The sequence below is a fragment of the Manis javanica genome, chromosome 3 (genome assembly GCF_040802235.1).
Source record: "Manis javanica isolate MJ-LG chromosome 3, MJ_LKY, whole genome shotgun sequence".
Classification (NCBI taxonomy): domain Eukaryota; kingdom Metazoa; phylum Chordata; class Mammalia; order Pholidota; family Manidae; genus Manis; species Manis javanica.
This window is the reverse complement of record NC_133158.1, coordinates 43,263,399-43,275,588: the sequence shown is the minus strand read 5'-3', so window position 1 is coordinate 43,275,588 and position 12,190 is coordinate 43,263,399. Positions and strand designations below refer to the sequence as shown.

The 12,190-nt window shown below is 44.5% G+C and overlaps 1 protein-coding gene and 1 long non-coding RNA gene across 6 annotated transcripts in view; one reads left to right on the top strand and one right to left on the bottom strand.

Moving 5' to 3' along the window:
• Window positions 1–24: 24 nt before the first annotated feature.
• LOC108406318 (uncharacterized) lies at window positions 25–11,644 on the bottom strand. The gene is made up of 2 exons (XR_005060402.2): window positions 11,508–11,644; window positions 25–786 (listed from the first exon to the last, which is right to left on the bottom strand). It is a non-coding gene; the product is annotated as an uncharacterized lncRNA (long non-coding RNA).
• Window positions 10,784–12,190, top strand: part of MX2 (MX dynamin like GTPase 2) — a 32,499-nt gene continuing 31,092 nt past the window's right edge. For 2 of the 5 annotated variants that reach the window (XM_037014830.2, XM_037014832.2), the window contains exons 1-2: window positions 10,786–11,189; window positions 11,410–11,860. The gene's annotated coding sequence lies outside the window, so the exon portion shown is untranslated. Of the gene's footprint in view, window positions 11,190–11,406; window positions 11,861–12,190 lie in introns of all 5 variants that reach the window. The other 3 variants (XM_073231313.1, XM_073231311.1, XM_037014831.2) reach the window with 3 other exon arrangements.

The following is a 12,190-nucleotide window of genomic DNA, read 5'->3' as shown; positions in this document are numbered from 1 at the left end:
AATTCAAGAAGGGACCCAAAAAAGTGATTGAACATTAAGAGTTTATTTGGAAAACAAGAATCTTGAGAAAGGCAAAGTACAGGCCTCAGAGTGGCGCACAGGCAGACCCAGAGGGAGCTAAGGAAGGGAACAACAGGGAGCCTTTTCTGCAAAGGGAGATGACTATTTACTAAATGGGGTTACATTTCAAAGGGAACAGGTGGAGTTTTTTCAGGGTTCATGCTTGCTCCACCCTCACATGGGGTTGGGGGAGTTTGGACTCTGTTTGGTTTTTCTTGGAACCATAATGGTTCAGGGAGGTGTGATTGATTTTTACCATGCAAATAGATTTGGGGGTGGAGTTTGGGTCAATTTCTCCAGCATGTTGGAACCAGCCGGTTTTGGCCGGTCTGTTATCTATATTCTCACTCCCCATATCCTGTGAGAACTGCTTACACAGAATGCATAGAATGTAAGCAAGCATCTAGCTGAATGTGAACACCGGCCAAATACCCACCCCATCCTGGCTCAGGTCTGGCTATGTGCCTGCTCTCACATTCCCTCCTCAAGAAATGTGGACCCTTGAAATCTTTCAACAGAAAATGGGCATCAACCCTTCTTTGGCAGCTGTTTCCTGCTGAGGAGCAGCCCTGCTCCAATGTGGGACCTCTGGGCCCAGCAGTTCCTCGCTGTCTGTCAGGCAGAGGGGAGGTCCTGGGGCTGTCTCGGCAGCGGCCACGGTGGATGAGGGTGCATAAGAGGAGGATGCGGCTTGGTCACGGGGCTGCTGATGAGCGTCTTTATCACCTGAAGGGATGGATTGAAACCATGTCTGAGCATTTGCCTTGGAGCTGGAACCTTCGTAGTGGGTTCCTAAATTTTGTTTTCATAAAGATGGGCAACCTTAAGATTCTGCACTAGGGCGGCACAGAAACAGTCTCTCCTTGGACATGTAAAGAAGTTTCACCATTTGGATGTTAAGCTGACAGCTTTCTATTTCATTGAACCAATGTCAGCCTTGAGAATAGGTCAGCTCAGTGCACTGGTTGTGTCTCATTTCAGGAGGCAGTACTGCAGGTGGGCTCCCAAAGTTAGGCCTATATTGGGTAAGTGATCAGTAGTTCATAAGAGGCATTTCTATAGGAACGAAAGAGCAACGAAGGTTAATACTCAGATTAAATCATAAACCCAGAATCTGAGTCCTGGGTGATGCCAGTGAGATTTTTAGACATCAGGCTCCAAGCATCTTCAAACAGAGCAAGTGCAGGCAGCAACAATTTGACAGATTTTCCCCCTTGCAGTTTGAATGTCTTTGGTCATCTGAGTAGCTTGTACAGCAACAGGTAAAAAGATTGTCTAAATGTGGGCTGTCACGGTGATTCTTCTGAAGTCTTTGGTCATCTGAGTAGCTTGTACAGCAACAGGCAAAAAGATTGTCTAAATGTGGGCTGTCACGGTGATTCTTCTGAAGTCTGTATTAAACCACCTAGCTTTAGCATGCAGAGCCTCAGGGGGAAAATGTAACTTCAGTTCTTAATAATTTTAAGCTAAAAGGATGGGAGAAAAATGTTTGGAGACTCATAGCCAGATATTTGAGGAAACCGGAAGAATTCAGGATTGAGTCTAGTTTACAATGAATGGGATTAGTGCATAAAGTTGCACTACTGGGGGGGTGAAACAAGTCTTTTTCTAAATCATCTTCATTTTTATCAGAGATAAATATTTGTTTGCAAATTAGGTCCAACAAACTTGGCCAAATTATTTACATAAGTGTAGTAAGAATAGTGATTGACCGTGTAGATGCCTTTATGATTTGCTCTGCTGGAACTTTTTCACAAGGAATTTGATTGACCTTTCAGAAGGGCCTCTCAAGGCTGAAAAGCCAAGCCATGAACTTTGCTGTTAGCATTTGCCTGCAATACCTATAGATGTGGGTGAATTCCTCTCCTCAAGGTCCCAAGATATTCTGAGTTCACTATGCCTACCAGGAAGTAATCTTCCATACTCACATGGTGAGGCTGCTGGGAACTCTGTACCAGGTTGAATATTCCCAAGGGTATTGGCTCCATAAAGTCAACCTTAGTTCCTTAAAGCCATCTGGGCATGTCTCACAAGTATGACACTCAGGTCAAAGCCTTGGTAATATAACCAATGTTTTCAACTGCACCCTGTTATAAAGAGAGCAGATTCTTACTGAAGTTAATATATTGCCATAATATGGCAAATAAATATATTGCCATAAAAAAATTTTGAGAATTTCCAAATTTTGGAGGGATCAGATAGAGAAAGATAAATGGTTTTATTTTGCTTACAAAGGTATAATTTTCCAAATTGTTTTAAGTCATATCTTAGTGAAAAAATTTCCCTAAATGTGGAAAAACATATAATTTTTTTAAAAGACTGGCAATATTTTAAGCAAAAAGTCATAAAAATTAACACCATCCATCTCAGTTTACTCAGTTTCATGTAACTAGTTTTTTTCCTGCTTGAATCCCATTCTCCATTAGTTTCAGATATTCTTACACAGCCCAGTCTTATATTCTGAAAGTCATCAGAGACACCTACAATTGTCAAGTCTTTTCCATCCATCTTTTTTGCAGATGAGGCTTTTTTGTAGGGACACTGTAGGGAAAATGCGAGTTCCATGGCCAGGATCCGATCCTCACCTGATCCCAATCTCATCTACCCATTTTATATGTGCAGTGATGTAATACTTAGCCTACTGTGCAGGCACATGCATGTATATGTGCTGGAAATAAGCCATTATTGTCTGTGTTGCTATAAAAAGAGCCCCCCTCCTCCCTCTACCACAATGTGCAAAGCCTAGAAAAGAGAGCAAGAGAACAGGAGACAGGAGAGTAGAGGCTGGGGGCGAGGGCAGAGCCTGGGGCAGAGGCTGAGCCAGAGGCAGAGACAGATGGGATGCCCGGACTCAACCGACCACTATGAGAATAAAGCTTAGAATGAACCCTTTTTTATCTATAACGTTCCATTATGTTTATTTGGTCTCTCCAAATCTAGAGTGAACTTGCCCAGGGCTGAAATCCTCAGGTAAGACAGACACTTTTCTAGAATCTGACAATAACTATCTTAAATGACAGAAGACTTAAAAATGGCTATGGTTAAAGATAGATGAGAGTTCATCATAATGCAATTGACAAGTAAACTTAGTTATTGCTGTAACATACAACATTTTAATAACTACCCTTACAAGTGATATCATACCAGGACATATCAGATTTCCAGTAGTTTTATATGGTGTCTAAAACACTTATTGTAATACCATATTCTTACACAAATATGATCTCAGAAGGTTTGGCATCATTTATTTGAAAAGGATCCTAGATAATCTAATATATCAAATAAATAAGCCTAATTAGCTAATATCTCACCTTTATGAGGAGAAAATCCTCTGACATGTTCCTGGGGTCCTCTGGAAAATCTCAGAGTTAACTAGATGTAAAGGGATTTTATTTAGAATTTGATTTGGGGAAGTTGATAAAAAACAAAATCAGTCTTAAGGCAGTTGCCTAAGTAGGATTATAGGTCATTATGAAACAGTGCTTAGTTATCCATTGAACCCAAGTGACAGCAAAAGATTTTAAAGACAAATATAGAGGGTTACACAGTTGTTAGCAAAACTTAGCACTTTTTAAAATTCATTTTATTATCATTAATTTACAATTACATGAAGGACATTATGGTTACTAGACTCCCCCTTCACCAAGTCCCCCCCCCCGACAAACCCAATTACAGTCACTGTCCATTAGCGTAGTAAGATGCTGTGGACTCACTACTTGTCTTCTCTGTGTTGCACATCCCTCCCTTTGCACCCCCCCCCACATTATACATGCTAATCATAAGGCCCCCTTCCTTTTTCCCTGCCCTTATCCCTCCCTTCCCACCCCTCCTGCCCAGTCCCTTTCCCTTTGGTAACCGTTAGTCCATTCTTGGGTTCTGTGATTCTGCTGCTGTTTTGTTCCTTCAGTTTTTCTTTGTTCTCATACTCCACATATGAGTGAAATCATTTGGTACTTGTCTTTCTCTGCCTGGCTTATTTCACTGAGCAAAATACCCTCTAGCTCCATACATGTTGTTGCAAATGGTAGGATTTGTTTTCTTCTTATGGCTGAGTAATATTCCATTGTGTATATGTACCACCTCTTCTTTATCCATTCATCTACTGATCGACATTTAGGTTGCTTCCATATCTTGGCTATTGTAAATAGTGCTGCGATAAACATTGGGGTGCATCTGTCTTTTTCAAACTGGGCTGCTGCATTCTTAGGGTAAATTCCTAGAAGTGGAATTCCTGGGTCAAATTGTATTTCTATTTTGAGCATTCTGAGGAACCTCCATACTGCTTTCCACAATGATTGAACTAATTTGCACTCCCACCAGCAGTGTAGGAGGGTTCCCCTTTCTCCACAACCTCGCCAACATTTGTTGTTGTTTGTCTTTTGGATGATGGCAATCCTTACTGGTGTGAGGTGATATATCATTGCGGTTTTAATTTGCATTTCTCTGATGACAAGAGATGTGGAGCATCTTTTCATGTGTCTGTTGGCCATCTGAATTTCTTCCTTGGAGAACTGTTGGTTCAGCTCCTCTGCCCATTTTTTAATTAGATTATTTGCTTTTTGTTTGTTGATGTGTGTGAGCTCTTTCTATATTTTGGATGTTAACCCTTTATCAGATCTGTCATTTATGAATATATTCTCCCATACTGTAGGATACCTTTTTGTTCTATTGATGGTGTCCTTTGCTGTACAGAAGCTTTTCAGCTTGATATAGTCCCATTTGTTCATTTTTGCATTTGTTTCCCTTTCCCGGGGAGATATGTTCAAGAAGAGGTCACTCATGTTTATGTCTAAGAGATTTTTGCCTATGTTTTTTTCTAAGAGTTTTATGGTTTCATGACTTACATTCAGGTCTTTGATCCATTTTGAATTTACTTTTGTGTGGGGGGTGTCAAGTCTTTTCCATCCATCTTTTTTGCAGACCGTGATCCAGTTTCATTCTCTTACATGTAGCTGTCCAGTTCTGCCAGCACCATCTGTTGAAGAGGCTGTCATTTTCCCATTGTATGTCCATGGCTCCTTTATCATATATTAATTGACCATATATGTTTGGGTTAATGTCTGGCGTCTCTAATCTGTTCCACTGGTCTGTGGCTCTGTTCCTGTGCCAGTATGAAATTGTCTTGATTACTATGGCTTTGTAGTAGAGCTTGAAGTTGGGGAGCAAGATCCCCCCCACTTTGATGTTGATGGATTTTCAGATGTACCATCCTTGCATTCCTGGAATGAATCCCACTTGGTCATGGGGTATGATCCTTTTGATGTATTTTTGAATTCAGTTTGCTAATATTTTGTTGAGTATTTTTGCATCTACATTCATCAGGGATATTGGTCTGTAATTTTCTTTTTTGGTGAGGTCGTTGCCTGGTTTGGGTATTAGGGTGATGTTGGCTTCATAGAATGAGTTTGGGAGTATTCCCTCCTCTTCTATTTTTTGGAAAACTTTAAGGAGAATGGGTATTATATCTTCTCTGTATGTCTGATAAAATTCCGAGATAAATCCATCTGGCCCGGGGTTTCTTTTCTTGGGTAGTTTTTTGATTACCGCTTCAATTTCTTTGCTGGTAATTGGTCTGTTTAGATTTTGTGTTTCTACCTTGGCCAGTCTTGGAAGGTTGTATTTTTCTAGGAAGTTGTCTATTTCTTCTAGGTTTTCCAGCTTCTTAGCATATAGGTTTTCATAGTAGTCTCTAATAATTCTTGGTATTTCTGTTGGGACTGTCATGATGTTTCCTTTCTCGTTTCTGGTTCTGTTGATGTGCATTGATTCTCTTTTTCTCTTAATAAGTCTGGCTAGAGGCTTATCTATTTTGTTTATTTTCTCAAAGAACTAGCTCTTGGTTTCATTGATTTTTCCTATTGTTTTATTCTTCTCAATTTTATTTATTTCTTCTCTGATCTTTATTATGTCCCTCCTTCTGCCGACTTTAGGCCTCATTGTTCTTCTTTTTCCAATTTTGATAATTGTGACATTAGACTATTCATTTGGGTTTATTCTTCCTTCTTTAAATATGCCTGGATTGCTATATACTTTCCTCTTAAGACTGCTTTCGCTGCGTCCCACAGAAGTTGGGGCTTTGTGTTGTTGTTGTCATTTATTTCCATATATTGCTGGATCTCCATTTTAATTTGGTCATTGATCCATTGACTATTTGGAAGCATGTTGTTAAGCCTCCATGTGTTTGTGAGCCTTTTTGCTTTCTTTGTACGATTTATTTCTAGTTCTATACCTTTGTGGTCTGAAAAGTTGGTTGGTAGAATCTCAGTCTTTTTGAATTTACTGAGGCTCTTTTTGTGGCCTAGTATGTGGTCTATTCTGGAGAATGTTCCATGTGCACTTGAGAAGAATGTGTATCCTGTTGCTTTTGGGTATAGAGTTCTATAGATGTCTATTAGGTCCATCTGTTCTAGTGTGTTGTTCAGTGCCTCTGTGTCCTTACTTATTTTCTGCCCAGTGGATCTATCCTTTGGGGTGAGTGGCATGTTGAAGTCTCTTAAAATGAATGCATTGCATTCTATTTCCTCCTTTAGTTCTGTTAGTACTTGTTTCACATATGCTGGTGCTCCTGTGTTGGGTGCATATATATTTAGAATGGTCATATCCTCTTGTTGGACTGAGCCCTTTATCATTATGTAATATCCTTCTTTATCTCTTGTTACTTTCTTTGTTTTGAAGTCTATTTTCTCTGATACTAGTACTGCAACACCTGCTTTTTTCTCCCTATTGTTTGCATGAAATATCTTTTTCCATCCCTTGACTTTTAGTCTGTGCATGTCTTTGGGTTTGAGGTGAGTCTCTTGTAAGCAGCATATAGATGGGTCTTGTTTTTTTATCCATTCAGTGACTCTGTGTCTTTTGATTGGTGCATTCAGTCCATTTACATTTAGGGTGATTATCGATAGGTATGTACTTATTGCCATTTCAGGCTTTAGATTCCTGGTTACCAAAGGTTCCAGGTTACTTTCCTTGCTATCTAAGAGTCTAACTTAACTCACTTAGTATGCTGTTATAAACACAATCTAAAGGTTCTTTTCTATTTGTCCTCCTTTTTATTCCTCCTTCATTCTTTATATATTAGGTATCAAACTCTGTACTTTTTGTCTATCCCTTGATTGACTTTGGGGATAGTCAATTTAATTTTGCATTTGCTTCATAATTAGCTGTTCTACTTTCTTTACTGTGGTTTTATTACCTCTGGTGACAGCTATTCAACCTTAGGAACACTTCCATCTTTAGCAGTCCCTCCAAAATAGACTGTAGAGATGGTTTATGGGAGGTAAATTCTCTCAGCTTTTGCTTATCTGGAAATTGTTTAATCCCTCCTTCAAATTTAAATGATAATCTCACCGGATAAAGTAATCTTGGTTCAGGCCCTTCTGCCTCATGGCATTAAATACATCATGCCACTCCCTTCTGGCCTTTAAGGTTTCTGCTGAGAAATCTGATGTTAGCCTGATGGGCTTTCCTTTGTGTGTGATCTTATTTCTGTCTCTGGCTGCTTTCAACAGTCTGTCCTTATCCTTGATCTTTCCCATTTTAATTACTATGTATCTTGATGTTATCTTCCTTGGGTCCCTTGTGTTGGGAGATCTGTGGATCTCCATGGCCTGAGAGACTATCTCCTTTCCCAGATTGGGGAAGTTTTCGGTAACTACCTCCTCAAAGACACTTTCTATCCCTTTCTCTCTCTCTTCTTCTTCTGGTATCCCTATAATGCGAATATTGTTCCGCTTGGATTGGTCACACAGTTCTCTCAATATTCTTTCATTCTTAGAAATCCTTTTTTCTCTCTGTGCCTCAGCTTCTTTGTATTCCTCTTCTCTAGTTTCTATTTCATTTATTGTCTCCTCCACCGTATCCAACCTGCTTTTAAACCCACCATCGTACTCTTCAATGATTGGATCTCTGACCTGAATTCATTCCTGAGTCCTTGGATATCTTTCCATACCTCCATTAGAATGTTGATGATTTTTATTTTGAACTCCCTTTCAGGAAGAGTCACAAGGTCCATATCATGTAAATCTTTCTCGAGGGTTGTATTAATAATTTTACTCTGGACAAGGTTCCTTTGGCATGTCATGTTTGTATATGGCGCCCTCTAGTGTCCAGAAGCTCTATTCTGGAGCTGCTCAGCCGGTGATGCAGGGGTAGCAGAGGAGCAGTACTGGTGGCTGGGGGGAGGAAAGAGCTGTTCCCAGCCTCCTGGCTGCTGTGCCTGTCTCCACTGCCTGCTCCAGAGCTAGGTATTCAGCAGTCCCAAGCCTTACACTTCCTTCCTGCTCCGTTTCTCTTCCTCCTGCTGGTGGGCTGGGGTCCGGGAGGGGCTCGGGTCCCATGGAGCCACAGCTCTGGTATGTTACCCCTTTCCGTGGGGTCTGCTCTTTTCTCCAGGTGTGTGCAGTCTGATGCTGTCCTCTTTCCTGTTGCTCTCTCAGGATTAGTTGCGCCAATTAAATTTTCTAATTGTATCCAGTTTTAGGAGGAAGGCTCTGTCTCTCCTCTCACTATGCCATCTTTAATCCGGGATGAACTTAGCTCTTTTAATACTAAGATTTTATTTTCTTAAGTTCTCAAACACCTGGTTCAGATATCAAGCACAAGAAATTATTTTGATGAAACAGAAAAATCCTACAATCTCTTTATATTTTAAGCATATACCAATAATTTAAGGAAACTTTGTCTTTTTAAAAAACAGAAAATCTAACGTTGCTGTGTATTGATATTAAAACTTGTTTAATCTTAGCATGACCACACACATTAAATTCCTTTACAGAGTTTCTGTAAGATAAATTCTAGCCCGAATAAGCAGGCAAAGAGAGGCAACAAAGGGCCAGGTAATTTATTTAAATACCCCCGGGTGAGGTTCTATGGCCTTCTTGCTGGAGGCCAGAGAAGTCACGCCCGGTAAGGGAGGTGGGGCGCTTATAAGGGATTAGGAGGGGGAGGAGTGGGCAAGCTATCTTAGGGGGTGTGGAGAGGTATGATTGGCTAAAGGTGACATAATAGACAACTAGAAACTTTTTTCCTTCCAAGAGGGAGGAGGCTGACATCGGGTCCCTGTTGGCACATCAGGATGGAATTCAGGGAGAACTGTCCCCTTTCCATATACGGCATGGACTTTGGGGTCTGGTCTGTTCTCCCCCTATGGCATCTCTCAGTTCTGTTTGCATGTCCTTGTTTTTCCTTTCTCCAGCCTAACAGTTTCCTTTCACAGAAGTCTACAATTTTTCATTTTACTTTTAGATTTTGTCCTGTTTCCCCTTTACATAACCAGCCTCTCTTTAGGACAAATCACCTTTCACCAAACTACATTTCCATTCCTCACATCTATTTTTTTTTTCCACCTAAAGCATACATCCTTTTTTTTGCATATAGAGTATACTTCATAATTTCTAGAAACATGTTTTTTGGTAGTACAATCTTTTAGGAAGCACAAAACATGTTTATTAACAGACGCAAATCTGTCTTTGGTTCTTCTGTAATAAGGAAACCACAAGGCCATAAGCCTACATTTCTCAGGAGGTGTGGCCTTAGGGCCCCACCTGGGCTCAGGGTCCCGGTTTTAGGCCTTGCTTGACTTCCGACGGAGGGGTGCAGGCAAAGGCACAGAGTAGTTGGGCCCTGGGTTGCTGTGCCTTCCCCTCAGCCTGAAAGCCAAGGGGTGCCTCTCTAGTTTTTGTACTCGTCTGGATCACCTCCTACGGCCCAGGAAGGGCCGGGACATACGGGATTCCCGAGCCTTCTTCCTGTCGCCTACAACAGAGGTAACTGAGGCTGCCATTCTCAGGCCAGCCTTCCCCATCCTCCAGTTTACATTGGACCATTAATTGTTATCACAGAAAATTAACGTTTCCTCTTAGGATGTCCACTGGGAGTTTGTCCCAATGTTTGAGAATGAAGCAGAGGGGAATCCTCAGGTGGAGTCCCCATCATCGTCAGGAGGTCGACCTCAGTAAAAACAGGGGAGCAACCACGTCAGGCTCCCTTCCTGAGGGGTTTTGACCTCAAGTCTCTCCAGGAAGAACGGAGACAGGGGACCTCGGCGTCCCCTAGCGCCCATTGCCTCCTCCTCGCAGTGGCCGTTGCTAGCTTGCCATGTGACTTCGCTGCAGCCAGCGCCCCACAGCCGGGTCCACGCTGGTGCCCCGGGGGTGGAAATAGGACTGAAGACCTCCGCGGGCACCTCGGCCAGTGATTAGGCCCGACGTTCTTGGATGGCTTCCCCTTGGCTGGGCGCCCTTGGAGTTCCAGACCTAGGGAGGCCCCCTCCTTCCCTAAGGGCGTCGTTTGTGTCTGAAAGCTGACAGCGGCCGCTAGAGGGGGCACTTTCCCGTTCTGATGGCGGACCCTGAGGGAAAAACCTGTATCTCCAGCCCCAGAGTAAAGGGCCTGTATCATTTTCTGACACCCAGCACATGGTCAAGGGAAATCTCGGGCCATAGACCTTTTGGCTAAGCGACAAAACATCTCACATACATCTTTACGTCACATGCGGGAAGAAGGGCGGAAAAAATAGAAATGAGAAGCAAAGGGCCGGCGGCCCAGGTCTCGCAGGCGCGGCGGCCAGGCAAGGACCGGCGGGCGCCGGAAACTGCCGCTGGCACGACAGCGACGGAGGGGGCGGGGGCAGCTCAGGGGGACGGCGGCCCGGCCGCGCGCACGCCCGACGCAGGCACCGCCTCCCGGCTCCGGTGGCCCCGCCCCGTCGTCCCCTGGCCCCGCCCACTCGGCACGGCACGGCGGCGCGGCCTCGGATCCCCTGGCGTGCCTCTGGAGCACTGGGGTTGGGGGCGGTGCGGGTGTAACCGAGTAGGGGAAGAACCACCCTCTGGGCACCGCACGGCGAGAGAATTAAATCCCAGTCACCCCTAAAGCTGCCTTTCACAGCGATCGCAGGCCTCGGATCCGCAGGGTTGGCCCTGGGCCACCCCGCTTCCAGGAGAGGGGCGAGCGGACGGGCAAGCCTCCCCCAGGCCGGGGCGCTCCGTGCGCCGGGTCCCTTCGCGGTCGCCTAAGGGATGTTCCCAGAGACGGGCCCTTGGCCCACTTGTGAGGAAGGACTCGAGAGCGGACGCAAAACATCAGTTGCGCATTAAGAGTTAATTCGGAAAACAAGGATATAGAGAAAGGTAGTAACACACGCCTCAGAGCGCGTCACGGGCAGACCCGGAGGGAGCAACAGGGAGTCTTTTTTAAAAAGAGAGTTGAATATTCACTAGGTGGGCTTAGGTTTCAAAGGGAACAGGGGGAGTTTGGCTACGTTCGGCTCTTGGAGCTGTCCTGGTGTCGGGAGGTGTGATTTTTACTGCGTTACTGGGTTCGGGGTGACGTTTGTGTCACTCCAAGCAGGAACCAGCCGGTGTGGCGGGCCTGTTCCCCACCGTCTCACTGCTCCTCCGCCGAGAACAGCTCTACTCGGAATTCGGAGAATGTCAGCAAGCACCTACCTCACCGACCGAACGCCGGCCAGATCCGCCTCCTCGTCAGCACCAGCCGCCCCTGCAAGCCTGCAGGCAGCGCAGATTCCCCGGCCCACCCGGACCCTCGGGGCGGCCCGGCCCCTGCGCGTTCACGGCCCTCCGGGAGGTCCGGGGCGGCTGCAGTGCAGATGCTGGGTCGGTCCACTCTGGGCACTCAGATTCTGCAGTTTCATTTCTGAGGCTAGGCCTCTCGTTTCTCTCAGTTTCATTTCTCTGCTTGCTGGTAATAGGAAACAGCATCTGGAGGTGTGGTTCCCAGCACATAAAAGGGAAGCAGAGGAGGAGTGATGTTTTGCGTGGAGTCTTCTGGAGCTGCTCAGGTAGGAGACCGGCTGGGGCGGGGAGGGCTGCTGAGCAATGTCTTAATGCAGCAGATAAGCCTTTTGAAAGGATTTCCTGCTGAACTTGGCTTGTGCCAGAAGGCAGGCGCCATAAAGACAAGTTTCTGCCCCTATGAGCCTCAGAAAGCCCCCCACCCCGTCTGCAGAGGGCACGCTCTAGCAAGGAAGTCTCACACACAGCGGCTTCCCTGGTGGCCACAGAGGGGTGGCTTTTTGGACACTTTGTTAAGCACCTGTGGAGTGCACACCTCTGGGTTGGGGGTGGAGAGCTTTGTGTCCCTGTGAAATTGTGAATTATAATAAGAAATG